The 17,163-nt window shown below is 40.6% G+C and overlaps 1 protein-coding gene across 1 annotated transcript in view; it reads right to left on the bottom strand.

The window, feature by feature from the left end:
• Positions 1-17,163, bottom strand: part of srpk2 (SRSF protein kinase 2) — a gene marked incomplete at its 5' end in the record, with an annotated part of 69,274 nt that overhangs the window by 51,057 nt on the left and 1,054 nt on the right.

Genomic DNA, 17,163 nt, shown 5'->3' with positions numbered 1-17,163 from the left:
CAGCTGGGATTGGATTCCGCAGCCCTAAATTGTATAAAGTGCTATAGATGACGTATGGATGGATGGATGGATGGATGTTTGAGGTCAGAATAAGGTTGAGATTAGGCAAGTTTGATGTTTTGATTATGAAATGGATGCTAAAGTTGTGTGTGCCCTTGCTTCTATTCTAATAGTGCACATATTCCTATTGGGAAATGCAGTACATTGTACATGAGGACATGAGGTTAAGATTACAATTATTCATCAAAAAATTCCAGCCTTGTTTAGAGCATTTTCCTTCCTTTTCTAGACTAGTCATTGAGCCTTATTCAAAATATTAGTTTTGTCGAGAGAGAAATTAGTCTTGGGGAATGTCTGGAGATACTGGACCGGACCCTGATGCAGCATCAACAGAAGGCGATTGACAACCTTCCATTTACTTCTCGGCCACCACTGACCAAGTATATTACAACACAAGTGCCTTTTGAATATCCATAGATCTACCATTAGCTGTAATCTCGTCACAATTACGTCTCACTACCAACCGACCTTAGACCCCTCACTGTCTGTCAGTCCTGGGGTTAACACAGTATGTCTCACAGCTGCTTTTTCATGGTAAAGCCCAATCGCAGCAGCCACATGCATGAGAAAAAGAAACAGAAATAAAACAGGAACACGATGATCCTCTTTCTCTCCCATCTCCATACACTCCACTTTCCCACATAAAAGGACTACATTAGGCACACATGTCTCTGAGCCAAACTATTGTCCTCATTCTCTGTGGATGTGGGCCAGTGGGGGGTAAAGTACACTCTCACTCTTGGTGCCTCCAAACAGCAGGAAGAACATCGAGCTGATATGAGGAGGTGCACTTAACATTTATCCATTCATTTTGGGGTGCCTGGTTGATTTTCTCTTTTTCTTTCTTTTTTTTTTTTGTTTTGTTCGTGGGTCTCGGGGGTTGGAGTCAGTTGCAGAATCATTGATAGAACCTAAGATTTTAGAAAAAGGACAAATTACCACTGTGACAAACACTCTTTCAAGCACTGTCAGGATTTAACAATGTTAATTTAACCAACCAATAATTTATAAATTTATGTGAAAAATACAATTGCGTCTTGAAAATATTAATAGAAAAAATATTTTACATTTAAGCTGCATATATTTTACGTTACCTACATTAAAATATTTCAGACCTTTTTTTATTTTTCACTTAAATCTTAAAATACAACAATATTTTAAAGGGTTTTTTGTATATAATTTAAATTTTTATCATTATTTAAACAGAGACCATAATTATAATTAAAAGTAATACTTCAAGCTGAAGGCAATAAACTTTTCAATAATATTCAAATTTGCGAGAGGCACCTGCGATTTCTGACCATAAACTATTCAAGCGTTGAAACTTATACAAATACAAAATCATCTGTTACTTTTCTGCACTTCATTCAACTTTGTGGCGGGGCCCTGAAGCAGACTATGTGCAAATACAGGACACAAACTGGACAGATGGTGTTACCTACCACTGACTATTTGGACTGTGGGAGAAAATGGGAGTAAGCTTACCCAAAGCCACACAGAGTGAGGAGTGTGACATACATCACACCAGTGTGCGGCTGCTTATTTCAGACATGTAAACACTAGACAAAACAAGAAACAGTTTCATAACAGGAACAGAAAAAAAAAAAAAAAAAAGGATTTGTCTTCACAGGCCTGGTCGAGTCTTTTGATCGAGTTAATCGATACGTCTGAAAAATCAACGACTGAATCAAATATTTAAGAAAATGATATTCAGTTCATATTTGAATTCTTGCAAGCATATTCTAAATTGTGTTGGTTACACTCCGATTTATTCGAGGATTCTTTGTCAATGTTTCTATAAAATTCTGTATAATTTGTTCAGCATCATGTCATAATTTTGCTTGTATGTCTTTCTACAAGTTTCCCTTGTGCATCCGACCATATGGGGAAATCCTCAATCCACTCCCCTCGTTTCAGTGAGAACAGTGGTACCATCCTGATGTCACACTGTCACCTTTTTGTGAGGATAACTTGTAAGGGAAGACTTCAGAGTGCCAAAAGTTTAATAGCTCATTCATGTAAAATAAACATGTGCGCGCACACCTCAGGATAATTCTCCTGGGCATCAATTTGCAATTTCAAAGGCTGATTCTCACTCTGTTTTCAAAAGAAGGAGCAAAAGAAGAATAAGAAAGAGGGGGGGAAGGAGGGAGATGATGACTCTCATGAGCAGATATATTTTAGGATCTGGTATTGAGGCTGCCGGGAGCTATCTTTAAACGGCCTACTTCTCCTCACTGCCTGGTGGATGCGCAGGAGCGAGAAGGGGTTTACGCACACGCGCGCACACACACACACACACACACACACACACACACACACACACACACACACACACACACACACACACAAAAAGGTCCTGATGCAAGCTGGTACTGGACATACAGTACATACAAAAATGCAGCCAGAAGTCAGTGCAAAGCATAATCATGAGCACAAGTAAATGCACAGTGTGTGTGTGTGTGTGTGTGTGTGTGTGTGTGTGTGTGTGTGTGTGTGTGTGTGTGTGTGTGTGTGTGTGTGTGTGTGTGTGTGTGTGTGTGTGTGTGTGTGTGTGTGTGTGTGTGTGTGTGTGTGTGTGTGTGTGTGTGTTGCTTGAACATATTCAAGTAAGATGCTTCTTCTTCACAGTGACTGTGCTCTTTGCGTCAGTAGCCTCATTGTCTCTGTCCGCAGAGACAACACTGCCCCCAAGTGGTAAAACGCACAGAAACTGGCCTGCCCATACTCAGTTGTGTGTGTGTGTGTGTGATAGTTTACACCCAAACTGCTCTCGACACACAGATTGATTGACATACTGATAGCCTCTGGTCTGCCTTACAGCACTTCATTTCCTCTACTACAGACTTCCATATGGACCCCGCTCGTCTGCAGGGACTCTATAATTCAGACTGCATCACGTGGAGACGAGCTGTAAATCTGCATGTGCGCAGGAGGCGAGAATAAATCCATGCTCTTTGTGTTGCAGTGGCACATTTCCCGCTGTCAAAATGCACACAGTAAAAGGAAATTTAGATTGTCAGATTAAGCGTGGAAGCACTAAAGCTGATGGAGACGTACAACTCAATGATCTGAACAGATTTCTGAATCAATAAATGCTATTTCCCTCTCAATTGCTCGCCAAATGTCCAGACAGTTAACCAGAACAACACAAGATACAATGAAGATGAAACTTGTGGGAATAATCACAAGATTAAGAGGATATCATATAATCAAGCTGCGTGATGTGTTGTTTAATTTTTCATAACGCTCACGTCTACCAATAGGCCTGTTTTATTCAAGTGTTGTAATCGGTCACGTGAATGACTGAGCATGCAAAATACAACACCAGGATTGCCTTGCTCATACAAATATCCATCACATATTTGATTTGTGACATTGAATCGGAGCCTTGAAACGTTCCACTCTCTTCCTCCTGTTTATATCCCGTCACTCTACTTTCTTCCAGCTCAGCAGAAAAGTGCCCAACTTCTCCCGCAACACAAACACACACAATAACACAAAGAGCCCAGCGACCAGCACCAGTGACGGGTCAGAGCTGAGTGCTCGTAATTCATCCAGACATACACAGGGAAGCATCTTGCACTTTCTGTGCCTCATTACCCCCGGGAACGCACTCTCAAGCAATATGTTGGAATGTGTGCACCTTGCAAGACAGCCCAGGTGTGTGCCGCTCGTGTGTGTAGGAAGTGATGCGAGAGGCAAAAGGGTGTATATAATTTAGCGAAAGATCAAGGTTGAAGGTAAACCGATCGTCTGAGTATACGTATGTATTTTGGTACTCAGGCTTGTGAGCAGTCACATTGTGGAGACTTGTCTTATCAGTTAGAATCAACAATGTTCCCATGACATAAATACCTGTATTTTGAATGAACACTGGGTTTGACGGGCCACTCAGGAGTGTTCTGGTTTGCACGTTTGCCTGATAGCCACACTGTCTCCAGTTGGAGTCCCGGTTGGTCTTCAGAGCCTTTCTGCTTGGTGATTGCATGTTTTCTCTGTGCGTGCTGGGGTTTTCTACGGGTCCTCTAGGTTTCCTCCCACAATCTAAAATACAGGCATTTGAGATTCATTGGTGTCTCTAATTTGCTGGTCGCTGTGGATGTGAGTGTGAGTGTGATTGTCTAACCTGCCTTCATCCATAATCAGCAGCAATTGGATTCAGTAGTGCTGCATTGGATAAAGTGGAGGAGATGATGTACGTATGGAGGGATGGATTTAGTTTGAGGTCAGAATAAGATAAAGATTACTAGTGTCTGCTGTTATGATGGGGAAATGGATGCTAAAATAGTGACGGCTGAGGTTATAATTTGGTAGAAGGATTTAGTTGATTGTCAGTTAAGGATTGGGTGATGTGTCGTCATGGTATATGTGTATACATTAGAGAAGCCGGTACAAGGATAGAACTGTGTGTGTGTGTGTGTGTGTGTGTGTGTGTGTGTGTGTGTGTGTGTGTGTGTGTGTGTGTGTGTGTGTGTGTGTGTGTGTGTGTGTGTGTGAGCTCATTAACTAAGTGGTGTATGTTTAATTGATGAATGAGTGACCCGCGCCCTCTCGTCCTGCACTCTGACCTCAGCCGTTTCACCACAGCTAACAGCTTTCAGAAGGTTTTATCACAGGAGGGTCAGGAAACATTTCACACCAAGCTCAAGAGAGGTGGCAACACCTGTGTTTGATCAAAAATAAATAAATAAATAAACGGTCTCATAAAGCGTCCTATATTTGTAGACTTGACAGTCCCTTCTGACCAGTTGACTGTGTTTGAAGCACTTTTAGTTTATTTTAAATTCCAGAGCAATTTCTCCAACAAAACTTTAATGACACTACCTTTAATTGAATTTGGATATGCTTTTACACTACATTTTGCAAAACAATGGCGCTTAAATACATTCTTATGAAACTGAAAATATTATATAGTATTACAAAATATTCCATATTTTTCTAAATGTGTAATCAGTTGGGGCCGTATTTCAAATACAGCAGCTACAATCCTGAAGTATGATTTTATTAAATTGTGTGTGTGTGTGTGAGTGTGAGTACACATTGACACACACGATAGATAGATAGATAGATAGATAGATAGATAGATAGATAGATAGATAGATAGATAGATAGATAGATAGATATCACACAATACATGACAAATATTAAGCTTTCGTCCCCTGTTCACTTAATAGAATAAAGTATTCCATCATTTCCAACATGGCACATACAAGTCAAGATAAGCAATACCAACAAAGAATCACTTCACCACAAATTCTGGGACGTGACTGCCCTCTATTGGTTAAAATAAGAAGTGCATGAATGAAATTTCAACCTGCACGTGATGCTCTTTCTGCTTTATACAAGAAGGCATCTATAATGGTACACAGGGCACACCAGGTAATAAAAAGAATCACTTTGGGAGACCAGACAAGGATAAACGGAAGATATTTCTCCTCTTTGTGTGGCTTTAAAGTGTGCAGAGCAAAATAAATTAAAAGAATTGGCAAAAGCAGAGGAGTGCACAACAATGACAGCCCTGTGTGTTTCCGACGTCACAGCGTTGTGATAACAAATCTGCAGCAGAGAAAAAAAGCAGGCCTGTGGTCACCAGCGAACATTATGTCAACACAATGAATGTGATACTTCAGCTCGCAGAAACACTGCTGTAATGTCACTGAAATAGCTGCAGAATGGAAGTTTATTGTCTCTCAGTGAGATCCAAGCCTTCAAGTTCTGGGGTCAAGCAGCAGCCACATCCAACAGGCCACCAAAGGACAAGCCAGAGCTGGAAATATGTGCCTCAAAAAAAACCAACTTGTTTCTGAATTCCAGTTAAGAATTAAACATTCATAACCTAAAAAGTTGAAAGTTTGATATGTGGAAAAGATCCATGGGGCTTCCTGTCATCAGCCTCGATTCACTGGCAAGACAGGAAAACACAAATTGGTACAAGACCAAGCAACTAGGACTTATGTACATATGGCCCTAGTTACTGGGTTACATGTGCAATTTTTAAAAGAAGCAAATCACCAATAGAAAGTCTACAGCAGCTGTGCAACAACAACAACAAACACAGAAGTTTTTGGAACACACTCTACTTGCTTTATTGCTGATGACAGTTTAACACAAGTTGCAGATAAAGTAGGGCTGCATGGTATATCACAAATGTATGGTTATCATATCAACATTTACAATACACATTTAAGATTGAGTTTCAGTAAATGATATTTTTATGGATTCCTACTCTGTATGCCAATACATCTGGCCAATCACTTAAGCGTAGGCTGTGTAGACAATAGATCATATTTCTTGTAATTAACAACATATCATATATTACGACTTCATACCTGGTGTCATAAAGCCAGACGTCAGAGACACAAAAATGAATGGAAAAATATTAAAAACAAACTTTCAAAACACCTTTGGTGGGAACTGCAGGCGCACATGCGATGAAATAACTGTCTGACTGTGTTGCTGTGTATTTGTTGCTATACAAATAAAGTTGAATTGAATTGAAAGTTGAAATAAGGCAGAAACAAAATAGCGTTGAAGAGAAACTGCACTGTTATTTCATTAATGCTTATTTATTAAGCACAAATCCCACAGACATCAACGTCACTGTGTTTATTTATTGCAAGCCATATCTCGATTGCAATACTCAACGGCATTATCGCACATCAATAAAACAAAGATGCGTCCAGATTTGATGATTTTGGAGACCCGCTCAATGAGGCCACCAGACTGCTTAGTGGAGCCAATTACTCAATGTTTACAGGAGCAGCAGCAGCCTTGACAGAAAGAGGCTGATGCACAAACTGTGTCGGAAACACACACACAAACAAACAAACACACACATTCTCTCAGGAGATATGGGTTAGTGTGCCGAAGCGGTGCTGAGACAAATACCTTGTGGCTGGACTGCAAACATGAGCAGCGATAGGAGCCAACACCAGTAATTCAATGTAGCAGGAATGAGTATTGATTCTGCCGAGTTGTGCCTGAGTCTGCATTCATCATATTAGCAATAATTACTGGTTAGCAAATGGGGAAAATGTTTAAATGTGTTGAACAGCACTGTGAACATGAGCAGCATCTTGGTAAGTCATCAGCAAGCGTCCTTGTTTTCCATGACATTTTGGGGCTTGTGCTCAACGATACTTATTTTAAGAAGGGGGTCATTACTTCAAATCAATGGTGCCGGTTCACGGTGTGCAAAAGCTATTAGACAAATGCTGAAATGACACAGGAGGAGACGGATTATTTTCAAAGAGTTGACATCGCGTATCCTGCACAGGGTGTAACCAGACACCGACAACACAACCAAGAATGTATAAAAATGATGAAAGGCAGTGATGTTTCAGGGTAAATCTTCCACTCAATATTTCTGACTCGCTTGCCAAAAATTGCATGTATAATCTTTCCGTTTGAAGAGTACGTGTCTGTGAATGTGTTTACACGGTGTTCCTTTACCAGATCGAGACCAGAGGAGAGAAAAGATATGAAAAATATTTATTCTCTCATTTGAGCCTTCTGCTATAATCAGCCAGTACTGATTTTCTGGCCTGTTTAGTCTTGGGTTTAGATTTTCAGCTCCCCTGTCTAATTTGCTGGGGCTATATATAAACCTCGAAGGAGATCTGTCAACACTACTCTACTTTAATCTCTGTGTGTTTTTTTGAGGGGTTAAAAAAAAAAAAAAAAGGTTAAAAATGGGTTTCATTTGCAAATTCTACACAGTCACATCAGAAAAAGCTTTAACTTTGAAGACCACAGAGTGAGCTGTAAGGCCAACATGCGTTATATTATCAACAACGTCTCCCAAATGCTACATAACTCAAGGGTCAAGGCAGAATATAGAGCTGTGGTTTGAGGACCTTCAGACTGCAATGGCAACTATGCAGTCTGCATTTTAAAGAAGCGGCCGAACAGTTTAAGGCAGACAAAACACCGAAGGAGGAAGCGTGACGTTTTATAGGCCTTTGTTCAAAATAAGTCTGATTACAGGTATAAAGAAGGTTTATAGAGAAGGACTCACTAAGTTAAACAAAGAGATGGATTAGGGAAAAAAAAAAGAAAAAGGTAGAAGAGACACATGCATCAGAAGCTGCGCTATCCCCCATTAAGTCTGAAGGGGGCAGTGACGAGTGCCTCGATAAGGTCTCCAACCTCCCCAGCTGCTATAAGCTCCTGTCCTCAAAGAATTACATGCTCTAGTAATGTCTTCCCTTCCTCTTCCCGCGATGACCCACTGGCCCCCCAACTGCAGAACTGGACAGCACTTCACGAGCATTACATGAAAAGGAGGCAAATCCTTGAAATTCATCTTTGCTGAACAAATCCTATTTGGACCACACACACACAAAACATGGGAATCCCTCCCTCTGGGTCACACTGGTCTTATCTCCTCATTCAGTATGATCGACTCTGTAGATTTGCTCGGATCTTGTGCTTCGCCGGCCAGCACAAAGCTCGTTAAGGATTTTCCTTTAGTTCTTAAAAAGAAAACAACCACCCCTGGTCAGACAAATGTCTGGTTTGCAGAAGAAAGCAAAGCCAAACCAATGTGCCTCTCAAGAAATTGACAATATGTGAAGCAGTTTGAACTGCCGCAAAAGAAAGTTCCGACGTGTCCTATAATGATCCAGCACAACCTCACTAATTCACAGCCTTTGAAGAGGGAGCTTCTGTTCAGGTTCTCCCACTCACACCAACTGGAGTGCCCTATTTCTAAATTCAATCAGTCAGCCAGCAATAATAGTGTAATAGTGTGCACTGTGGCCATCAGGGAGATACTCATTCCCACTCAGACACCACAGAGGAAACTGCCAATATCATATTACAATTGAATATGCAACAATGAATGATCTCATAGACACAAAGCTTATCTTTGTGACGGTACTACAAGCCCAGGACTTTATCTTTACCATAAACTGTAAAACCTCTGTGCGGACCGACAGTCATTTAGTGTGTTCCTCTCCCAGAATTCAAGTATTTTAGATGGATTTTATACAAGACATGTGGAAAAATATTTGGTGTGTGTATGTGTACAAAAACCCAGTTTTATGTATTTGCTGGTACTCGATCTCAGAGGTTGTATACTGTCTTTGCGTATCCTGCTAGAAAGAACAATGTTTTTGTATTACTGATATATGAGACATCTACCTCCAAACTGGAATGAGATAATCTTGGGACGTTTTCCTCTTCAATATTTTGCATGCATACTTCATTCATCCAAAGGGTTTCCATCCAATATTGATTCAATTTTTCAGCTCCAAAGTGGCTTAAATGTTTTTAAGAAACAAGTTGGATTGACTGTGGACCTCTACCCACACTCTTTCCTTATAATACAGCAATTCAAATGCACCATTTGTCATCTATTCATTGTTACAATTTGGTATTTTATTCCAACTTTTTGGTTGTTTTTTTTTACAGAGCGCTTATGAATTTCTCTATGAATTATTAATGCCAATTGTGAAAACAGAAACGTTTTCAGTATCCACAAGAAAATAAAGTCGGTGTTGGTGGCTGAGAAGGCCTCATGTAAAATGTAATCTTTTTCTATTTCTTGTTCCACAAACTAACATTTTTGCAGCATCACTGCATTAGGTGTTGGTCATGTGGTTGTGGTAACAGCTTATTGTGCTGTTCCGAAGTGGCAGGTGAAATAAGTTAACGTCTATTTAGGCTTTGATGGACAGTCGGGATCATCCTGATCAGCTGTATAGAGGTAAAATTCAGCACCGCAGGCTGACGTGATGAAACAGGTCACAAGACATAGTGGGTGTGGCTCACCACAGTGAATAAACAAAAACCCAAATGTGACTCTTGCGTTCGGTCCTTGTCATCTGCCAGCCGACTGTGTGAACTGTTGTCCTGCAAGTCTAACTTGTACTCGCGTGTTTCAAAAGCTCTGATAATTTTGTAGACCAACTAATGAACCAGGCATGTTCTTTTACCAATTACCAGTCCTCGTGGATCATAGTTGTGTAGAAGTGGTCGTTATAGGCTTTCAATCAGCCTCCACATTCAGCCACCTATGAGCTTTCCAATCAGCACAGCGGTTTTTCTTTTTGCTGTGCCTCTTTTCTTGCTTGCAGCTGCCTTATAGAACCTCCTTTTCTTTTTTTCTTCTTCTTCTCTCTCCACTTTCCTTACTCACTCTCTCCAATCTGAGCTTCCTTGCTGCAATTGGTTGACCACAAAAACATGCCCATACAGAGAAAACTCTGCTCCTTCTCGCACGGTCTATATCGCCGTTGCCTATTCTCCCTCTTTACATTACGCACAATCTCATACTCATACTGCCTCTCTCCTTCCTTTAGCTCCTTCTTTCTACATGCAGCTCACACGCTCGGCTCTCGAGTCTGCCATCAGCTCCATCCAGGCGGGCCGCAGTATTGATGAAGGAGGTGTTATAGGCTGAGCCACACAAGTCTGCTGGCCAAAGATCCAATCGCTGAGCTATTCCTCACACACATCACATAGCGGTCATCAAACCACCAAGCCCTCTTCAGATCGGACATCTGGTACACTCTTCGTCACTCCAAGCCTTAGACTGAGAATCGATTCAATTCATTACCAGCCCAGCAGGTCCAGAATCAATAAAGATCATTCGATACGGAAATGAGCTGACGTGACAAATAACCAAACACAAACAAGTATTTAAATGCTAGTGACAACCTAAAAGAAAAGTTACAACATTCTAGAGCTTTAAATAGTTTTCGAGCCGGGAGTGCGATGAACCGATCAAGACCTCTTTGATATCTGTGCCGTAGATCAATTGCCAATCTAAATGATGAAACCATAAAAAAAGACAACGTGGAGAGACGGGGATCCAATCTGTGTCCCAATTCACTCCATTTCATCTGTTCTGCTTTGGTCTGTGCCAATAAAAAAGCCATGCTGGCATTTATTGATCATTTCACTGCTGTGAGAAGAGGTACACAAGAGCACTCTGTGAGTTCAGATTAAGCTGAATGCTTCAAAGCATATTTCAGTGTTGTTTTTCCTGAGAATATAACCAAAACAACCCAAGGGCTTTTTATAAGGAAGCGCTGGAAAATTCACCATGAGCTGAGCCAATCACCTGATTTTAATCCAACTGTGCTGAATACCATAAGATAAAAATAAGCCTCAGTATTCTTTGTCAAAGGATTCAGAGTTACTGGAACATTTTTCACAGAATATTAAACAAGATAGTCTTGCGTATGTGCTCAGTGTCTTGGCCACTATGCCAACCAAAACCAGTCTAAAACCACCACTGGCCAAAACACACCTCCCACAAAAACTGATTATGGACATATATTTTTACCCAGAATGCATTAGAAAATTATTTCTTTATGACAGCGTCTCTTTGTGTTTAAATTTGCATTGCTGAAGGTTGACTGTGGTCATGACAATAAACCAGGTACTCAAGCAAGATGACATTTCACTGTCATTTAATGTTTTGCACATCAATGACTCAAAGCACTAACAACTATGACTATTGTTGGTAGAATATATAAAAGCCTAATAAGCACTGTCCAGCACAAGTGTGTTGACTAATTCTATAAATAGTAGGGCCCTTCTCTGACCTCTGCAGACGTGGGGTCCAAACATACCGGGGCGTATCGGACATCTGCCTCCAAGCACGCTTGTCCTTAATCAAATCCTCTGATTCTAATCCTGTAGAATCACCAATAATGATGTGCTGGTGGTAATTCAGGTAAACTTTGCAGCTTGGCAGCAGTGTGGCAGTTTTGGTTTCCATCACACACAAAACTACAGTTTTGCCAAGTGGATTTCAGAAGCTTCCAACTTCTGGGTTGTTGCCACCAGCTGTGATGTAATGTTGAGCGATGAAGTGAAATACAATCCAGAATAAACATTTATTTGACACGTCTGGTAGCATCCCCAAGGGGAAAAAAAAAAAACAATAATCCCTTCAATCACCAATCGGTACAAGCGTAATATGTGTACATTGTTATATAGACTACCTGTTTTCGGCAAAGCACGTCATCTTTGCATGGGTGACTGTAACTAACATTGAGTACTGTTCATCTAATAGAAAAGTGCTGTTTAAGTCAGATCCATTTGCCAATGTAAACCGCTCTGCAGAATTTATCATGTATTCGCTTCAGTGATCTATATACAGTAAGTGAAAACGAGCTATAGCTTGACATTGACTTCATCAAAGTCTCTGATGGCAGTGAATAAGCCCTGTCTCATCTTGGACAAAGTTCTGACCGGCTGCGGTTCAATCAATGCAGTTTACAGTGCGACGTGTGAAGTCATAAGTCAGGCTGGAGTCAGTTCATTTCATGCTGAGGGGGCCTGTTGTGCTCAGAAGGGCAATGCAAACTGCCCGATATATATCTCAAGAAGAGTATTAGCATTTAGACTCACAAGTGCTCTGGCTGGAAGGAAAAGTTATGAATAATGAAAGCTATTATACTGGTGTCATTTTTATGCGCCTTTTTCACACTCACTATCCCATCTTGGTATGCTAATGGCGATCTGTTTTATTAAAAGGAGGAAAATCAGATTGAATCTCTGCCACTGAAACTTGCAAGGAGCCGTCACCTCTTAATATGAAAAGCTGGAACATTTGCAGGGTCTGATCTTTATTCTGGACTTTACAAAGAGCTGAAGAGAAGAACAGTGCACTGGCACTAATGGGCAGCCAGCACTGAGGTAATAAAAACCACAGTACAGAAAACTTAAACATTTTGTAGGTGCTACAGAGCGGCCACCCAGCTTTTCCACCCAACTCCTGCAGCATCTGTTGTTCCCTTAATCATGGCAACTCGGACTGACTCTGGTATTGTTGCCACTGGCTTCACTGGAGTCACACTGTCCGGGTTTCTATGGCAACGTGCACAACAAAGGGCACGATGGTCCGGTTATTTGAAGTGACAGTCTAAATTCAATAAAGGGAGAGATGAGAAAGTGAAGAAACTAAATGGGAAGGTGTAAACTATGACCCATCACTGCGTGGGACACATCAGAGAGAAAAAGGGCTGTTTCTTCAGCAAACTTCAAGGCACTGATGTTTTCACTGCCACCCTTTAAACAAAGCCTAATAAGGAGAAAACTAATTACACATTAAACACTGGGCTTTCCCAGATATATCAGAAGGTCTGCGGTACAAATAAATAAAAATTGTTTTATTCCTAAATAACTCGCATGAATTCTCAGTTTAAAATCCAAACTGTTTCAATTTGAAACTGAATTTGCCCCCATTGAAGTGCATAGTTCAATTAAAAATGTATTGTCCGTTTTTTAAAGCTCATGTTAGGAAAGTATGAATAAAACTACAGCAAACAATGTGATAATGATGGATGGATGGATGGATGGATGCACCTTTTGAACTTCAGATGGTTAAACCCATAGTTTTCTTCTCTTCTTTTGGCTTTGACTGCATAAGAATGACTTTAGTCAAAAGTCGATACCAGCAAGTTCTCACATCAACTCCAGTACGTCTCTTTGGAACACACACGCACGCACAAACACACACACACACACACACACACACACACACACACACAAACACAGCCTGACTCATTTCCACACTGAAAACCAAAGGCCAGATCAGCAGGACAAACTAAAAGAGAGATCACATTACTCAATGCAGACAACAAACTGAACTTCAAAGGGCAACCCAAGCAAAACTTTCGGGCAACAAAACATCTCCTACTACTCCACCTACAGGCATTGCACATCTTTATGTTGGCATGCATGCACGCGCGCGTGCACACACACACTCACATAATACAGTCAACACTGTGTTATGTGAGTGAATAAATCCAATAAATAGCACCACAGCGCAACTGTGTACACACACCGGCCCGGCCCGGCCCCATATGTGATGTGTGGTCAGCACATTGAAGAGAAGTAATAAAAGCTGGAAAAAGCCTTTGAAGACCGTACTTGTAGCTGAAAGGCCGATACATCAGTTTCTTTGCACCGTGAACGTGCTCTCCTCAGCAATTCATGTAGTTGCACTCAAACATGTGACTGGTCCACCTCCTGTGCGGATGATCAGAAAACAACAGTGAGCATGCAGTTCCTCGCGGATGATGCCTCTGGGTGGAACAAATATGGTATATTTCTATTTCTGAATAAATGGGAAAGTTACAATCATGAAACACAGCTGAAATGTGACATTTCTACAGTACGTTTCACATCAAGATTGTATGAAAAGGTGTTAAAAGACAGTAACGAGGTTTAGTTCATAAGTAGCTATGAATGTATAAACAGTGAAAGGGCCAGGTATAAACCTGCATGAACTACAGGACAATTCTTCTGTGAAAGCAAGTACGGTATTCATCTAAAAGTATAGTGAGTCCTGTTAGGTGCAACTATTGCCACTGGGGAAGCAAGGAGGACAATTCTAATCTACACAAATACATATTGTATCATTAGATAATTAAAGGTGATTACATAACTGTCATGACTCAGGCAAGGTTTACTCTGTGTAACACAGATAAATATTGATGTGAAACATCTATGTGCATGTGCACGGATTCTGTTTTAGTTTTTAACTATAATAGAAGGTTATACTGTTATACTGTGTGCTAACACAAGTCGCCACAAATGGGTTCTTCTAGTATCTCCTCCTCTCTGTTAGCGTGAGTATGCTGTGCAGACTGAGGTCATGTCAGAGGTTAAAGAATCTAAAAGGTGAAGACAGACACTCTCACAGCCGAAGGCTTTCAATGTGCATGCAACCTTCCTGTCTTTGTGTGCATTTCTGAATGAATCAGCTCTCAAAGCACTATCCGCTCAAGTCAGGAGACATCAAAGTCAAGGGACAATGAACTGAACTGAAACCGAGCACCGTCTACAAAGTATCAGTCACCTGGGTACATAACAGAAGAGATATGAACGTCTGTTTGTGGGTGAAAGTGTGGGAGTAAGAGGGTTTGTTATGGTTTACATTAACAATGGCCCGTCTAAACTGCATGTTTCTGGATTAACGTTATTATTACTGCTGAAGAATAAACTCACTACTGAAAGGTGAGTAAGAAGCCAAATGTCAAAAAAGAGAGAGACAGAAACTTTGCTTTAAGGTTCAAGTATAAAATATAAATGATGTCCACTTTTCCCCAATGTGATTTTGAACCTGACCTGGATAGGTTTCTCAAGCAGGGTGAGATATATGTTTAGATGGATGAATGTCTGACCCGTTTATTTTTCATGGTGTGAAAGAAACAGCACAAAACCAGTGGACAGGGATGATGAGAAAATGACAAAGTTGCTACAGGACACATTCAAGTGCATTTTATATGCAAAAGTCTATTCCATATATTTTAGGTGGGCTGATAGGCAGCAAAAAGCATTCAATGTTTTCTAATATGTTGATGATTTATATACAGTAGCACTATACATCCCAAACTTGAATTGAGTAGGAAACAAGCTTTGCACCACCTGGCAACAAAAGATCAGGAAAATCACTTGTAAACTGTAAAAATGTAATTAAAAAACTGAAATGATGTTGATAGCCTAATACTTAAGTCAGGCCACACAAGCTATAACTATAATCTCTCCTGGCATCATCTCAAACTATACATTTGATAAAGCTGTCTAGATTGGGTCACACTATAAACTGAAATATAGGTACCACAATTTTAATTTCCTTGTAAATGGATACTTGAAATGCAATACACATTTTTCGGGCATTTTCTTCATTGCAAATTGGATTCAGTTCTTTCTGAACGACTGATACAATATGCCATATGTTGGGACAGGATCATGAGGCACCAAGCATTTGTAGTTTCACACCAGCCCTGTTGTCTCACTTTCTTCTGCTGTGTTTTGATAACCATAAAACGAAATGGAGGTGAGCTCATACACACCTGGTTCAAACCACCTGAAGCCTGATGTTTCTTCTTCTTCCAAAAGGAGTAACATAAACTTGTAGTTAATATCATTTAACACTATGGCAACATTTAACATTGTAATATCAGACATACTGCTTCAGAGGAGATACAGAAAAGCAAAAGAGGCAAAATTCCTATAGCCTGGAAAATAACAAGTAAAAGTTACAACTCAACATTGAAAACAATTGCCCAATAGAAACATTGCCAAGATATGACTGATTCTGTCAAGGGAAAGAACAGTTGGTCAGCAAGCGCTTTCATCTGTAGCACCAATGTTAATAAAATGCCTACATAAAAGTGTTTCTTTGGGAAAACCCTTGATGGAGGCAAACAGCAGTCTGAACCTTTATCCCCCAAATATATATGTAAACTTTGTATCTATGAGAGGAAATACAAAAAAGCAAAAGAAATAAAACCCTGAAAACAATTTCCATAAGCAGAAGGTGCTTATACCCTCAAACCTTGAAGAAGAGACTAGAGAGCTACCGTCTGGGTCCAGCCATCTTCTATATCGCTTTATCCAACTTAAAAGTTGCAGACACTGGAGCCAATCCCACCTGACTACACTCAAGACTCAAATGCATGTGCTTTGTATGTGGGAGGGGGAAAAAGAGAGTACCCAGAGAAACGCCATGCACGGGCCCGATACAGAAAAAGCTTCAAGCCTGGGCTCGAACCCATAACATTCCAACCGTGAGATGGTATTTTTTTGTACTAACAGCTACTTCTACAAGTCTGGCCATTGGAAGTTCCTTTGACCATATGTAGCTGTTTGACTGTCCAACCACATCCCACAGGGAAATGAGAACATACCAATCAAATGACAATTTATTTACATAACATGCAATACGCGAGCGTTATTTAAAGTTGAAGATGTGAGCATTAGTTTCCTAACGTACATTGGTTATGCTTGTGGGTGGGGTTTTTTTTTTAACCTCGAATATTCATTGTTGGCCAAAAATGCAAAGAAATACAGAAAAATGGAGCAATCAGACTCATGTAACATACTGCTTGTTTTCATATTGATGAGAATTAAACAGTCCATCCACAGTAGTCCTGGTTTTTTGTAGAAATCTTTCATGACAGTTATGATGAACGTGCAGCAGGACACATCTGATTGCTGTGTCTGAGTCATGTGCATGTCTTGAGTGTGCAGCCGTTTGGGGGCGTTTCTGCACCTTCCTGCAGCCCCCCCGGGGTGGTCGCACCGTTGGTTTCACCTAAGTGATGCCTTCACCGGCAGCCGGTGACGTCGCTC

The sequence above is a fragment of the Lipophrys pholis genome (assembly GCF_963383615.2).
Source record: "Lipophrys pholis genome assembly, chromosome: 11".
Lineage (NCBI taxonomy): Eukaryota > Metazoa > Chordata > Actinopteri > Blenniiformes > Blenniidae > Lipophrys > Lipophrys pholis.
This window is presented reverse-complemented; position numbering and strand designations above follow the sequence as displayed.